The sequence below is a fragment of the Pyxicephalus adspersus genome, chromosome 6 (genome assembly GCF_032062135.1).
Source record: "Pyxicephalus adspersus chromosome 6, UCB_Pads_2.0, whole genome shotgun sequence".
Taxonomy (NCBI): domain Eukaryota; kingdom Metazoa; phylum Chordata; class Amphibia; order Anura; family Pyxicephalidae; genus Pyxicephalus; species Pyxicephalus adspersus.
Genome location: NC_092863.1, coordinates 98,445,603 through 98,459,556, shown reverse-complemented (window position 1 = coordinate 98,459,556; position 13,954 = coordinate 98,445,603).

The following is a 13,954-nucleotide window of genomic DNA, read 5'->3' as shown; positions in this document are numbered from 1 at the left end:
AGTAAAGCCAGGGTCAAGGCAGGCAGCAAGCAAGGAAGGTCAGGTCACACGCCAGGGGTCAATAGCCAGGGATCCAGGAGACAGAGGGCAATGACAAAGAGACCACTGCGGGCACAGAGAACACAGGAGACCCAGGAAGCAACAGGAGGCACAGGTTATGTAGGGATATCCACAGACAGACAGGAACACTGGAACAGCACAGGAAAGTTGGCTGGGAACAAACAGACTGGACAATGAGGGGTTAACGCAGGAGCTGGGCACAGGAAACACTGGATTAAGCAGCAGGTGAAGAGGAACTAGATCACAGAACTAGGGAGCTCGACCCACTTAGTGGAGACTTGTTGCACGAACACAAAATGCAGTCTGTGAGCTAGCTAAATAGCCAGGGCTGGTTAAAAGGTTATTTTCTGATTGGCCAGTTGATTGTACGGAGTTGATAAAGCTTGGAAACAGAGGCAAGCCCAGTATCAGAACTGCCCGCATGCGCAAGAGAGTGATGCCTGTGCTGTAGTAAGGAACAGGTAAGTGTGACATGTCATACCTGGATACGAGGATGTTAACATGATGACCACTTTACTGTTTGCTGCTCCTAAATGTTTCCATTAAAGTGAATAACCTTAGATAAAGTAAGCAATTAATTTTATTATTTTTTTCTATGATTTTATTTTCCTTCCTTATACTCACACATCAAAATTACAAACAGCCTAATTTCCATGTGTACCAAGGACAGTTTTTGGAGGTGTGGGGCTAACAAAAGATCAAAAGCCATACAAAATGCAGTTTAAATGTAAACTCTATGAAGATAGTCTCCTAGCTGCGATTTGATCCTAGAGAAGTGCTAGCCACAAAGTCATCCATTTCATGTACATGCTTTTCTAATATTTCCCTTTACAATCTGCCAGATACAATCTCTTTTAAGATAGCTTTGGTTTAGCAATAGCTTTGTCACTCCCAGCGCAGGCTGTCTTGTTCATATTACATCTGATAAATGTTCTAAATCTGCTTGTGATTGTGATTTTATAGTATTTCAAAGTGAAGGTTGCATCAGAGGTCTTTCTCTCGCTTTCTTCTAGGACCACTGATCACCGGTAAAGTGCAAAATTGACACCAATAAAAAAAAATAAAAAAACAATGTCACCTAATTTTTTTCTTGACTGTGTCCTGTTGGGTGGATTTCACTTCACTTTTTGTGAAGGATAGTCAAAGTCCATCTCTAAATTTAGGGGTCATTTCCATGGTAAACAGGGTTCCCCAGAATAAGCATTTCCTATTGAAGATTTTCCCTCTATTTGTGTTCTGGGGATGACTTAAAAATGTTAGATTTACTATAATTTTTGGTAACGATAGTCAACAGGATAAATAGAGAGGAGAAGCTTTTTAATATTGAAAACAAAAGAAAAGTGTCTAATAATATAGAAGATAAAACTTTATTCCTTAAGACAGTGGATAAAAGCCGGCAGCAGCGTGTGATAGCACTGCAACCTCAACATGCAGGAAAGCCAACATGACGGATTCCTCCCCCTACATGTGTCAGGAGAGGAGTGAGTGCTCTAGTGAACCAGAGATGTATACAGGGAGCCTGCATTGAACACCAGCACCAGTTGTGCAACAACAGATCTCAGATCCAGATAGTCTTTTGGAAAAATGTCAATTAATGTTGCATACGACATTGGAAAGTACTACTAAGAAATTACTAAGCATTTTACAAAGGAGCTAAGAGAGCTGGACCAGTGTACAGTACAACTAGAGGGGCGAGTAGATGATGTTACCACTGTCCTAGAAGGGCATGAAGAGGACACTGAGTATCTGAAACAGGAGGTACAGGAAAAGTTAGAATTGGATAGTGCACACCACACTTTAGTAAAACCAAAAGCTGATGGTCCACTAAGGGATATTGTGGTTAAACTACATTACCCTTATGTTAAAGATGTGATAATGAAGGCAGCCAATAAGAAGTAAACTCTCATTTTTCAAGGTCATAATTACCAACTCTTTATGGACTTGGCTCCAGCAACGATATTGCGCCGCAGAGAGATGAAACCATTTCTCCAGATTCAACAGAATCAGCAGATCCGTTATAGATGGGTTTCCCCTTTAAATTGCTATTCACAGATGGGGGCAAGCTACAAGTTTTCTCTTCGCCAGAGGAGGCCAGAAATTGCTTTCAGGAAATGGGACTTTATGTTTGTGATCAACATGAGAAATCAGGCACTGTTGAAAACCCCAATCCTCCAATATCTCGATTATACATCAGCAAAAGAGGACTAAGGAGCGTACAGCCACAGATTTACTTAAACGCCTGAGATCCTCTTAGACCAGTATTTGAACATTTAATGGATTTTTATTCTTTTTTGGGGCTATGGAAATATTATTGGTCTATAATGTATGAATCCCTCCTTTTAAATAGATATAATGTTCTGATAAGTTTGAATATTAACCTTCTAGCTCATTTGGGATGCTAAGAACCTATTTGTTAGGAGTAAAAATAGCCTTCTTAGTAGGTAGTTAAATATTCAGAGAATCGCTTGATGCCATTCAGTGTTTATTATTGTGCCTTGGTCCTGGTGTAGAAGTCATTGCACATTCTTGTAAATCACCAGGGATATCCCCCGCCACTTAATCGGGGGTTATGCCAGACAACATTTTTGGGGTGACAGAAAATATTCTGTCTTCTCCTGTTCATACTGTTATTTTGCAATATCAGAAAGGGCGGAAGTGGGGCGAGAGCAAGTCTCCGCTCTACATACCCTGGGCGTATATACTATGCATAGTGTTTAATGTATTGTTTGTTTGGTGTCTCCATGAATAGGTGTTTGGAAAATTAAATGAAATGGTAATCTCAATACCCCCCCTAATGACAAGGTCTCAATTCCCCAGTTAAAAGGTCACAAGCATTTTGTTACGTTCATACTCGTAAAGCAGACGTAATATGTCTACAAGAGACACACTTCTCTATTTCTTCCTGTAAAAAATATTTTCATGCGGCCTATCCTACTGTTTTTAGAGCAAATGCAGCAGTAAAACGTAGAGGGGTACTCATTGGTTTTAGGAAAACAGTGACATTCCAATTGGACAGAGAGGTTGTAGCCGAAGATGGCCGGTACTTGATATTGGTTGGAACATTAAATGACGCTAAAGTGACATTGGTGTCCTATTATGGCCCTAATGATAATCAACTACATTTTTTTGAACAGCTGTTGTCTTTGTTGCATAAAAATATGCAAGATGTGTGGTGATGTGTGGTGATACAAATGTTCCACTAATACCAAGTATGGATAAGAAAAAAACATCTATGGAGTCTGTTGTATTTGGCGATGTTACACTATCAAATAAATTGCTTGAATTGGTTAGATCAGAAATGTTGTCAGATATGTGGAGGGATTTACACATATGAGTACACATATTTCTCTCATCCCCATCAATTACTTACCTGTAAAGATCATATTTTAATACACCAAAAAGTATTTCCTTTTATTAGGTTTTATCCTGCAATATTTTGGTGGATTCTTGGTCTGATCATGACGCAGTTTGGGCTATGTTGTCTGCCCTTTTCCTGAAGCCTGATATGTTTAAATGGTCACTTAATGATTCTTTGCTCAGTAACCCTGAGGTGGATCAAAAATTACAAGGGGTTTTGGTCAATTAGTTTTTTTTAATCAACAACCTATGACATCACCTGCTATGCTATGGGTGGCGCAAAAGACGGTAGTACGGGGACAGCTTATTCAAATAACCTCACAGATTAAAAAGAAACGTTGGGCAAAGATAATAGAGTTAGAATCCAAATATGAAGAACTGCGTACGAAGTATAAAGCTTCATTAAATAAGAGTATAGGACGACAAATGGAGGAGGTCTGTAGTAAATTGAATCTCTGTACAGCATCTATTGCTGAGAAAACGTTGAGATGGTCAAATAATACATTTTATAGATACAGTATTAAATGTATACATTATTGGCAAATAGACTGAGATACTTAGAAAGATGCCCTAATAACTATAGACTTAGGGTCAATGGGATTGGACCCACTAGTAATCCAAAGTATATATTGCAGGAATTTTATAAACACCTGCAAAAACTGTACCAAACCCCCTGCTCTTTTGATAAGAGAGATTTGGATAAATTTCAGTCAATAAATCTTTCAAAACCTACCGCCAGTAGACTAGAAATTATGGAAGCCCCTATTACCCTGTTGGAAGTGACCAAGGCTATTAGGGATTTTAAACCCAATAAGAGACCAGGACTCGATGGGTTCACAGTGGTTTACTATAAAAGATACCAGTAAATATTAGGACCCTATTTGATGGAGACATTTAATTGGGTTTTAATGGGGGAAGCCCTTGATTCTAGCACTGTGGAGGCAGCCATTTGCTACCAAAGCCTTCTACAGATGCAATGAATTGGTCTAAATATAGGCCTATCTCTTTCAATCTCTTAATATGGATGTCAAGATTTTGGCGACAATCTTGGTGTCCCAACTGAAAGGGGGTATAGGTGATATCGTGTCAGCTAACCAAACGGGTTTTATCCCCAGACGACAAGCAGTGGATAGCATATGGAGGAGATTGCACCTAAGCCAACAAGCTAAACAAAATAGGACCCCAGCTTTTTGCTGAGCTTGGATATAAGCAAAGGTTTGACTCAGTATTATGGCTATACCTTATGTCATTATTAAATAAATAGGGCTTTGGTGTGAACTTTTGTAAATGGGTATCTTCATTGTATGACTCCCCTAAGGCATTTATTCAGTATATGGGATATCGTTCAGAATGGTTCTCTATAGGCAGGGGCACCAGGCACTGGCAGTAGAACCCCTGGCCATAGCCATTCGAAACCATGTTGACATTCAGGGTATAGAAATGAAGGGGGAGCAACATAAGATCTGTCTTTTACAGACAATGTCCTCCTTGGCTTGACGAATCCCACGGTAACTTTGCCCAATTTGATGGAGGTACAGGAGGGTTTTCAGGCCTTCTCAGGGCTCCAGGTAAATAGCTCTAAATGTAAGGCCCTTAATATTAATTTACCAATAGAAGTGGTAAAACTGCTTTAAGAATCTTTTCCCTTTCAATGGGAGTCAAAAAGACTTAGCTATTTGGGTATATATATCCCCTCATCATATAATCTCTTGTACAGTGTTAACATCCTAGATATAGTGAAACACTTGATAGGTCTATTAGAAACATGGAGACGTTATCAAATCTCATGGATGGGTCATTATGCTCTATAAAGATGTCCTGGTTACCTAAGTTCTTATATCTTATGAGAGTTCTCCCATTAGCTATGCCTAATCATGTCTTAAAAATGTTACAAAGTAAAATGTTAGAATACATTTGGGGGGCAATATGCCCATGATTTCCTAGATACACTTTATTTCGATCCAGGAGTTTTGGGTGCCTATCAGTACTGCATTTGAGTTCATAACCAGTATGGCAATCCCATCTTATAAATCCAAATGGGAGGCAGATATGGGCATGTTATTGGAACAGGAGGATTTGAAACAGATATGGTCCATGGTGGCCCATAGTAGCATCAACGCTTCAGCGGTAGAAACTAATTATAAATTAATGTTAAGATGGTACATGGTGCCATCTAGACTTGCTAAAAACTTGCTAAGTTTCAGATGACCTGTATGGGTAAATGCTTTAGGGGATGTATTACAGCAGGAACTCTCTATCACATATGGTGGGAGTGTCCTAAAATAAGAACATTTTGGACAAGAGTATATCAAATAGCCTACACCTTGGTGGATCGTGCCTTTCCTAAAAAAATGTCAGAGGCACTTGTGTTTGAAACCATTGTTCTGTACTAATACTCAATTTAAATTGTTAACGTATTTGTTTACTTCAGCCAAAATGGTTTTGGATAGGGCTTGGTGGTCCACAACCCCTAATGTGCAACAAGTCAAGAATAACATGTCCTAGTGATGACATAAAATGTCCTAATGTTTCTAGTGAAAAAGAAAATGTGAGCGATATCGTCTGCTTCGGTTTCTAAATTTCAAAAAATATAGTCACCATGGATTGAGCACTATATGCCTAAGGGCTGGGACTGGTCAATGTTGACCATATAGCTACATCTTTGATCAAGTAGGATGTTCCCTGAAACAACATATGTTCCCCCTATAATATGCCGGATTGTTAGCTGGCCTGCCCTTCCTTCCCCCTTTCTCTTTTGTCCTTGTGTTTTAGTGTTGTTGTTGTTTTATGTAATATGATAAGATTATTTGAGAATATATCTCTTGTTTAACTGATTGGCAAAAATAGGCGTGCTATATTTAGATAAAGTGAAAATGGAAAATAATAGGAAAATACGCAGTACCACTAGTATAATATAAAGTGAAAAAGAAAGATTAATTCCTATCTTCCCAATCCCAAGTCTAAGGGAGTAATGAAGATTGAAATAATATGGAATGGATAATTGTTAAAAGATGAAGTATTGAAGGCTTCTTCTCCTCTCTCCATATATCACAGAGTTATATTACAGCATTACACTAATTTAATCATAATTTGGATGAAGATTCACAGTTCACAGGGTTTTTTTTGTAAGAACAAAACAATTAAATAGAAGAAGCATTTGTATAAATATGTTGTAATGGAGGGAAAGGGATTCATTCTTTTCTTTCCCGTTATCACTAATTACAGTTAGATAACAGGTAAAGGGTTGCAATAGATAATTTTGTCCTGAGGAATATTTGAGTGGAGAAGTAGATGGCAATACAATTAACTAATTAGGAGCATACTGTGTAATGAGGTAACAATTCTAATAAAAGATAGAGAATAACCAGTAATTGAAAGCGAGAAATGTTAGACGTTAAGATAGACATATACAATCTGAAGATTGTGTTGTATAGCCGGTATACTGTTATAGGATATAATCTGTTGAAATTTGAATGATTTATGACACATTTTATATTGGCTTGTTTGATTTATTTGTATAATTAAATTGAAAAACTAATAAAGAAATTGAAACAAACAAAAAAAAAAAAAACACAAACTGAACATTTGGCAGGAACATAGCTTTCTTTTACTAATCAGCCCAAGATTTTAGCTGGAATTAGATTGGTTGCTGTGACTGAAACAGACACATTTCTCTCCATCTGTTTTATTTAACACTTGGATACACCTTATATTGCTAGCAGATATAAAGACAAAAATGACTAATAGGTAGAATTTGTTCTAATTATATTTATTGTATTATTATTTTTTTTATTATCTTTTCTTTAATCCAATTGACATAGGCTTTGGTAAGGAACGCGTAAACACTTGACAGTTCACAGTCCCCACATTTCTCTGCACCAAAAGAAACAATTCCTCGCAATGTGTTGTTGCATAATAAAGGTCCTCCAGAATCACCCTAAAGATATAAAAATAAGATAGAATTAATACTGTTAAATACCTGTTAACTGAGTTCCACTGTTTCTTTCATCTGATCTTAGGTTTATCTGTGGGAAATTCCTGGCTGTCCAGACACTGATTATCCAGTGCCTATAAAATACATGTTGCCATTTAATTAATGAGCTGTGCATGTATATACTAGCATTTGTAGTGAATAGTCAGTCATATTTTTGTAGCTCCCAAATTCTGAAAAAGGGGAAAACTATTTATTAACCCACTGTATGTACATTACCTACCTTTCTAAGTCTGTTTTGTACTGATTGGTACTTTTTATCCCTAATTATGTACATTTGGAGTATTTTGCTCTAAACTGTAATATATATCTTTTTGAATATTGGACCATTATTTTTCTTTTGCTATACCTACATTGAAACTAATGTCACAATATGAAAAATACCACAAAATTTGTGACACCTTTTGTTAAATGTTAAAATAAAAACTTTTTTAAAATAGCTTGGAATAGCGATAAGGGTGAAGATACTCATACACACATATGTAGGATCACATCATTGTGTGAGTTAGCCCATACTAATAACTGAAATATATGGTATTAAATCATATATCAAAAGTTAGCTAGAGAAAGGAAAAACACACCATATACAGTCCACAGAGTTGCTAAAACTACTTCTTGTGGTAGTCAGAGCCACATTTTTGAAGCTGCAACTGTTAGGTTAAAGTTATTTTTCTCTAGTTACTAATTGTATCTGGCACTATAAGTATGAAACTATAAGTATACAAATATATTGATGGAATTTGTCAGCAAAATGACTATTCTAGTGAACAAAACTCCAAAAGTTTTAGTAATGAGCTCAGCAGGACTTTCCCCAAATGTAATGATAAATTGGCAGATTCATTGTGGATTTTAAAAAATGTTTCTATTAAAGTTCGATCTCCAGACTATATTGAATTTCACAATACATGGAGGATTGATATTACCAGCTTGATCATTGTCCTCTAATCCAGTTTTTGTCTTATGTTCCTTAGAAATCTCCTCTTAAAGTCCACAATCAAAGCACTCTCCATTCTTCCCCTGTTATTTGTTCTGCTTGGATACCCGTCCCCTCAATGTGTAGTCTCTGCATACTTGAGCCTATGTAACCATGTTAACATGACCATTACTTTAGGGGTGTTTATTACAATGGATTTTTGTATGTCATAATGGCCAGCTCTGACCATAAAAAGTCTAAAATGCTTGCTGGTGAAAGTGCATTAAGGACATGGGTTTGGTCTCAGAAGAGTTCTTCCTCTGTCATTGCATCCATGTCTATAAAGGACATGGTACCAGAGGAAAGAAGAACTTCCATAACACCACTCAGATAACCAACTAATAACCCAACTACAACCCCAAAGGTTAATGAGACATGCATATCTACGTGGAATATTGAGTTCTGTATTGCTCTACAAAATACCTGCCCACTTTGTCCCAATATAGCGAGAAAGTGGAGCTTGGTTTATGTTGTCACAGGTATTTAAAGGTAATTATATGGCACTATATGTATATAATATAGATTTTTAATATAATATTTAGAAAAAAAGTATTGGTTGAAATTAGTTTGGGTAGAGTGAGGCTTGGGATCTTCGTTTTTGTATCCTAGAGATCATCTTTAAAATATAAATGGGTTGAGCTCAATGTGTTTTTGAGCTTAATGTGTTAACCTTATTTCTTAACCTTATGTATTACCATGTTAAAATTGCTTGATCAGAGAATTTATCTTAAATGACAATATCTATTTCATACTTACTCCACATATATCTTTCTCCCCAGTTGCATCAAAGGTACACATCATGTTTTCTGTGATCTTTACGTCAGGTTTCCACTTTTCAGCACAACTTTTTCTGCTTATTGCTGGGAGTTTTACTTCCATCAGCTTGTCTGGAAATTTTAGACCATTACTTGTGTTTGCACCCCATCCTGCTTTGTAGCACACAGTCCCCTCTTTTACATCACTGAATATTTTTGGTAATGACAGAATCTTCACAGCTTTGGTTTTTTGTGCTTTGCCAGAGAGCTATAAAAGGTTTAGAAAGCCACAATAATTTTTTATTCAACTAATCCTCGAAATATCATCTAACAGGACTATGGGTACGAGAAGCGAACAATTTATTATTATGAGTATTATTTATGACTAACTAGCTATATTGGGAACAATTAGCAAAAAAATTGGGAAACTCTGACAAAATTTGGTACATTTTGTAAACATTTCGGCAACTTTTAGTCAATTTAAGAATGTTTAGTACTGAAGATTTACACAATTTTTATTTAATGCCATTTTTCACATTGGATTCAGTTAGACAATGTATCAATCAACATTTATTATGCCTCCCAGGTTGCTTTTTATTGGCTGAGATTGATTGGGCCTTACATGTTCCTTCAATGTATACAAATACAAAAATATTGTTCTGACTGAGCCACATGAGCCAATGAAGGATGACTGCTAAAAAAGTCAACTTACTTCAGGAGGCTATGAATCAAAGGCAGACAGTTCATTGTTATCTCATCCGACCCCATGTCTTTACCCCAGGTGAAGTTTGTGGTTTGTCAGGGATGCAAGAAGTTCATTTGTTGCAAGAAGTACCACTGCCCCACTGCCCCACAGCCGAGGGTTTTCTGAAGTAAAGATCACTTATTGTTGTTGACTACTGTCCTTAAAAAGGCAGACACTTTTATTCTTTGGGAGGCCACTCTAATTTCAGGAGATTTGAGACTGTTGCACCTACTGGTCTGGGCCAAGCTCCTTGAGCTATCTGTCCTAAATAGACAAATGAGAAAAAAACAACTGAGACCCCCAGTTGTCAGCCATGAGGCCTCACGCCTGCTCTTCTAGCTCCAAATCTAAAATAGAAAATATGTAGCAGAAAAGAAGAGGAAGGACTAGAATGTACATAACCATCCTTCATACCCTTGTTCTGCCCTCTACTCTGGCAACACCTTTCCTCCCCTCATATCAAATGGGGTCTCACATATATCTGATATCACCCTATAGACCAAACCCCATCTGGCCACTTCAATGTGAAAAGCATTTTCACCCTTGCCAAGCACCACCTGAAAACAGCCAAGAATTGATACCGTGAGAACGGCGAACTACCCTCATGTACCAAGAACGGACCTTTCACAATGGGGCACACTTGCAAATATTCGCCACCACCGGGCAAGCCAGTGATCCCCAAACCACTAAAATTTCAAAACCAAATCCTCTGCCCTACTGGTCCATTTTAGAATGTCATATCTACACCTGAATCCCCCCTGAGCTCATCACAGACACATCACCACATAGTAAATCCCCATGCCTCACTCACTCGTAGAGCCCCAAAAAAAGGCAAAGGAAAAGTCACTCATAACTGCAACTAAACAATTACACTCCATAACGGCTGCAACAAACCTCTTCTAGGCTCTCTAATAAGCTCCCTTGAATTGTAAAGATCACTGGTAGCTACTGATGCCAATGATGAAAACTCTTCCTATAACCGTGCAATGCATGTCTTACCAGAAAATACTTGTTAACAACCGCCACCCCCATCAATTTCAAAAGTTAGGCGAAACCAGCCAAGCTGCGACTTACTGCCACGACTGATTTCAACAAAATACTTGTAAGCCCAATAATTCACCAGACTTACAAAATCTGATTCCTGCCTAACCCCCCTAAATTGCCAACACAGCCCCCACCATTCCCGCCAAACCTTGCTGTATGCATTCCAAGTCCCAAGACTGGCTGCCTAATTAAGTCACTGTCACAGATAACCCCAGGTCCAGAGAATCTGTGCCTCCTTCAGGCTCATTCACTTTGCACTGCCAACAGCAACTATGCTTCGGGATCCAAGTCTCTGTTCTCTTCCCTCTCCAGGTCATAGGGTCTGCTGCCCATTCAGCTGGCCATTTACCTCAGAGGACCAGAGTGTTCTGCAGATGCACTTCATTGGCAGGCAGGTATGCCAACCATACCTGAGAATGTCTCTTTACCAACAGGGTTTTGAGTCTGCAGTTCCCGAAACCTGCAGATGCCACCACTATGAACAGCTCTAGTCACTGTCCCCTTTAACCACACTAACCATACATTGAATTGCTCCAAAAAAGACCTTCCACACTAACAAGTTCTCCTGCAACTCCCTGTTAAAATGAACATAATGCAACAGAGATCCAACCTCTGCTGTTGCTGCTGAAAAATATCTGGAGAATATTTGGAACATGGATATAATAATGCAAAGTTAGGCTTATCCATGACTGAATGCAGCTTAACAGACGCGCTAAAGAACTTAAAAAGTGAACAGAAATGGAGCAACCAATGGGCAGCATACTGTCTGGATAGACTTGCAACAAGTATAGGCCAACTCAATGTTCACCTTCGTCAATAGGGATCTTCCCCCTATCTGCAAAGCTCACTTGACCGCAGAGTTGAAAAGTGTAGAAAACCGTACACGACTCCACTCCAGATTAATCGACGCCTTTACTGAACGACCCCCCAGAGGATGTGGTTAAAGTGAATGAAGGGAAACTTGTTTGGCTCCTTCTTCAAAACCAAACTAATTAGTGGCACCCCCAGGTGAGCCAGGGGAGGGGCCTAACCCCCCCATCTATTCTACCCAACATGATCTCTTTCTGCAACTTACCTCAGACCATGGAAGGGTTCGACAATGCAGAACGATAATTCCTGGAAACCATCGGAATCTGAGTTAAGAAATACAGAATCCATTTCTAACCCCAGTCTCCAACACTCTGGCCACTACCATATCCTAAATTTCTATTTAAAAAGGGTAACATCTTTCTTTAGTCCATAGGCATCTTACCCCCTGCAACCAATTATAAAAAAGGTACACGGAATGGGGCGAACAGCTCGCTGCTTCCCTCCTCTACTTTTTAACCTTCCCCAATTTATCCTGATCCAGCTGGAAGAACTCTAACGGAATTAGGAAAATTCCACAAATTCTCCCTGCCATATCTGCTTTCTAACCTCCTTCCTAAGATGCACCCCAAGGGGGCCCTAAAAACATAAATAAGCCCCAAATTTTGCTGTTTCACCCACACCCAGCTGGTCAACTGAAGCAGTGCTAATCGATGCCCCAGAACTGCCTCTATCTTCTGACAGAGACACCTGACGGTGTCCAGAAATTGTTGAACCCAGAAAAAGATCAAGTTAGCCAGAATGAGTGGATGATAGCCCCCTCCCCTGGCTCACTTGACACTGTCACTGTTAATTACTCTCAGCTGGCAAACCCCCTATCCTCCCTGCCTCCCCTCGAACCATTGGATAAGGATGCCGTCTGAGGGATATGCCTCTACAGTACTAACCCTACCAGTCTGTGATGCCCATTCTGCCACTGGATGGGGTATCCCCATCTCTCCTGGGAAAAAGCCCATCAATTACCTATGCAGCAAGTCTCACAAGTCTTAACCCACCTTGCATCACCCCCCATCCTGCACAGGCACCACCACCCCTCTTTAGCCCAAAAAATATTTTCCCCACCTAGACCCCACTGCAGCCAAACCACTACACCTCTCTTTGTCCCCATTCTGGTCCCCCAACACAATCAAGTCCAAAGCAGAAAACACTGACTTTCCCTCCCTGCCAAGACCACTGGACCCAGAAGCTGCCAATTTAGTCATTCTTGAAACTCCATTTGCTCCTGTCCTGAAAGGCTCCCGCAGCATCACTGCCAGCTCCTACTCCCAATCTCATAAGGCTACAGCCGCTGGCAATAAGCTGATGGGCACCATTATGACCCCTGGAACCTGGGCTCCCTCTGCTCAAGGTTCTTCTGAATCCCAGCCAGGAGTGACAGCCTAATCTTGTGACAGGCTGCCACCCGTTACAGAGCTTCTCTCGGCCCCTGACACAAAAGGACTCCGCCTAGGTTGGGGATTCCTCCCAGACCTCTGAACCACCATGAAGAACATCAGGCAGTTAGGACCAGTGGCTCCCTCTCGGAGCTCCTTCTGGGATGTGGAGCACCTAGTGAGGCCTCTAGGCGTGACCCCTCTGGTGAGCAAACCCACCAAGCCCACTTGATCGAAGATGCAGCATCTTCAGGTAGCAAGGCAGCCATATGCATCCACAGCTATCCAGGACCCTGCAGCCAAACAGCTTCCCGTAGTGTAGATAGGATCTTGTGCACTTCTGCCATGCTGACACCCAGCCCTTTATAAAACTTTATTAACCCTCTTTTTGTTTTCAAAACTGCCTAATACTAACCTTGACTCCTCCTTAACCCTGTGAACTAGGCTTCCCCTTTTCACCTAGTCATGCTGCCCTTCTGCCTATGTCCTTCCATTCGTTCTACTCCAAGCCTCACTTTTCTTACTTACTACTACTGTCTTCAATCACTACCAGCCCTTCCCAGTTCTCCTCTGTGGACTACAGAACACCCTGCCAAGTGTTATGGGGATGAGGATAAAGAAAGGTGTCTATTGCTCTTAAATATATATACAGGCAAATATATATACAGATAGTTCCCAAGCTAAGGACATCTGACATACAAACAACTCCAGAACTACAGAACACCCTGCCTAGTGTTATGCGGATGAGGATAAAGGAAGGTGTCCATTACTCTAATACAGGGGTAGGCA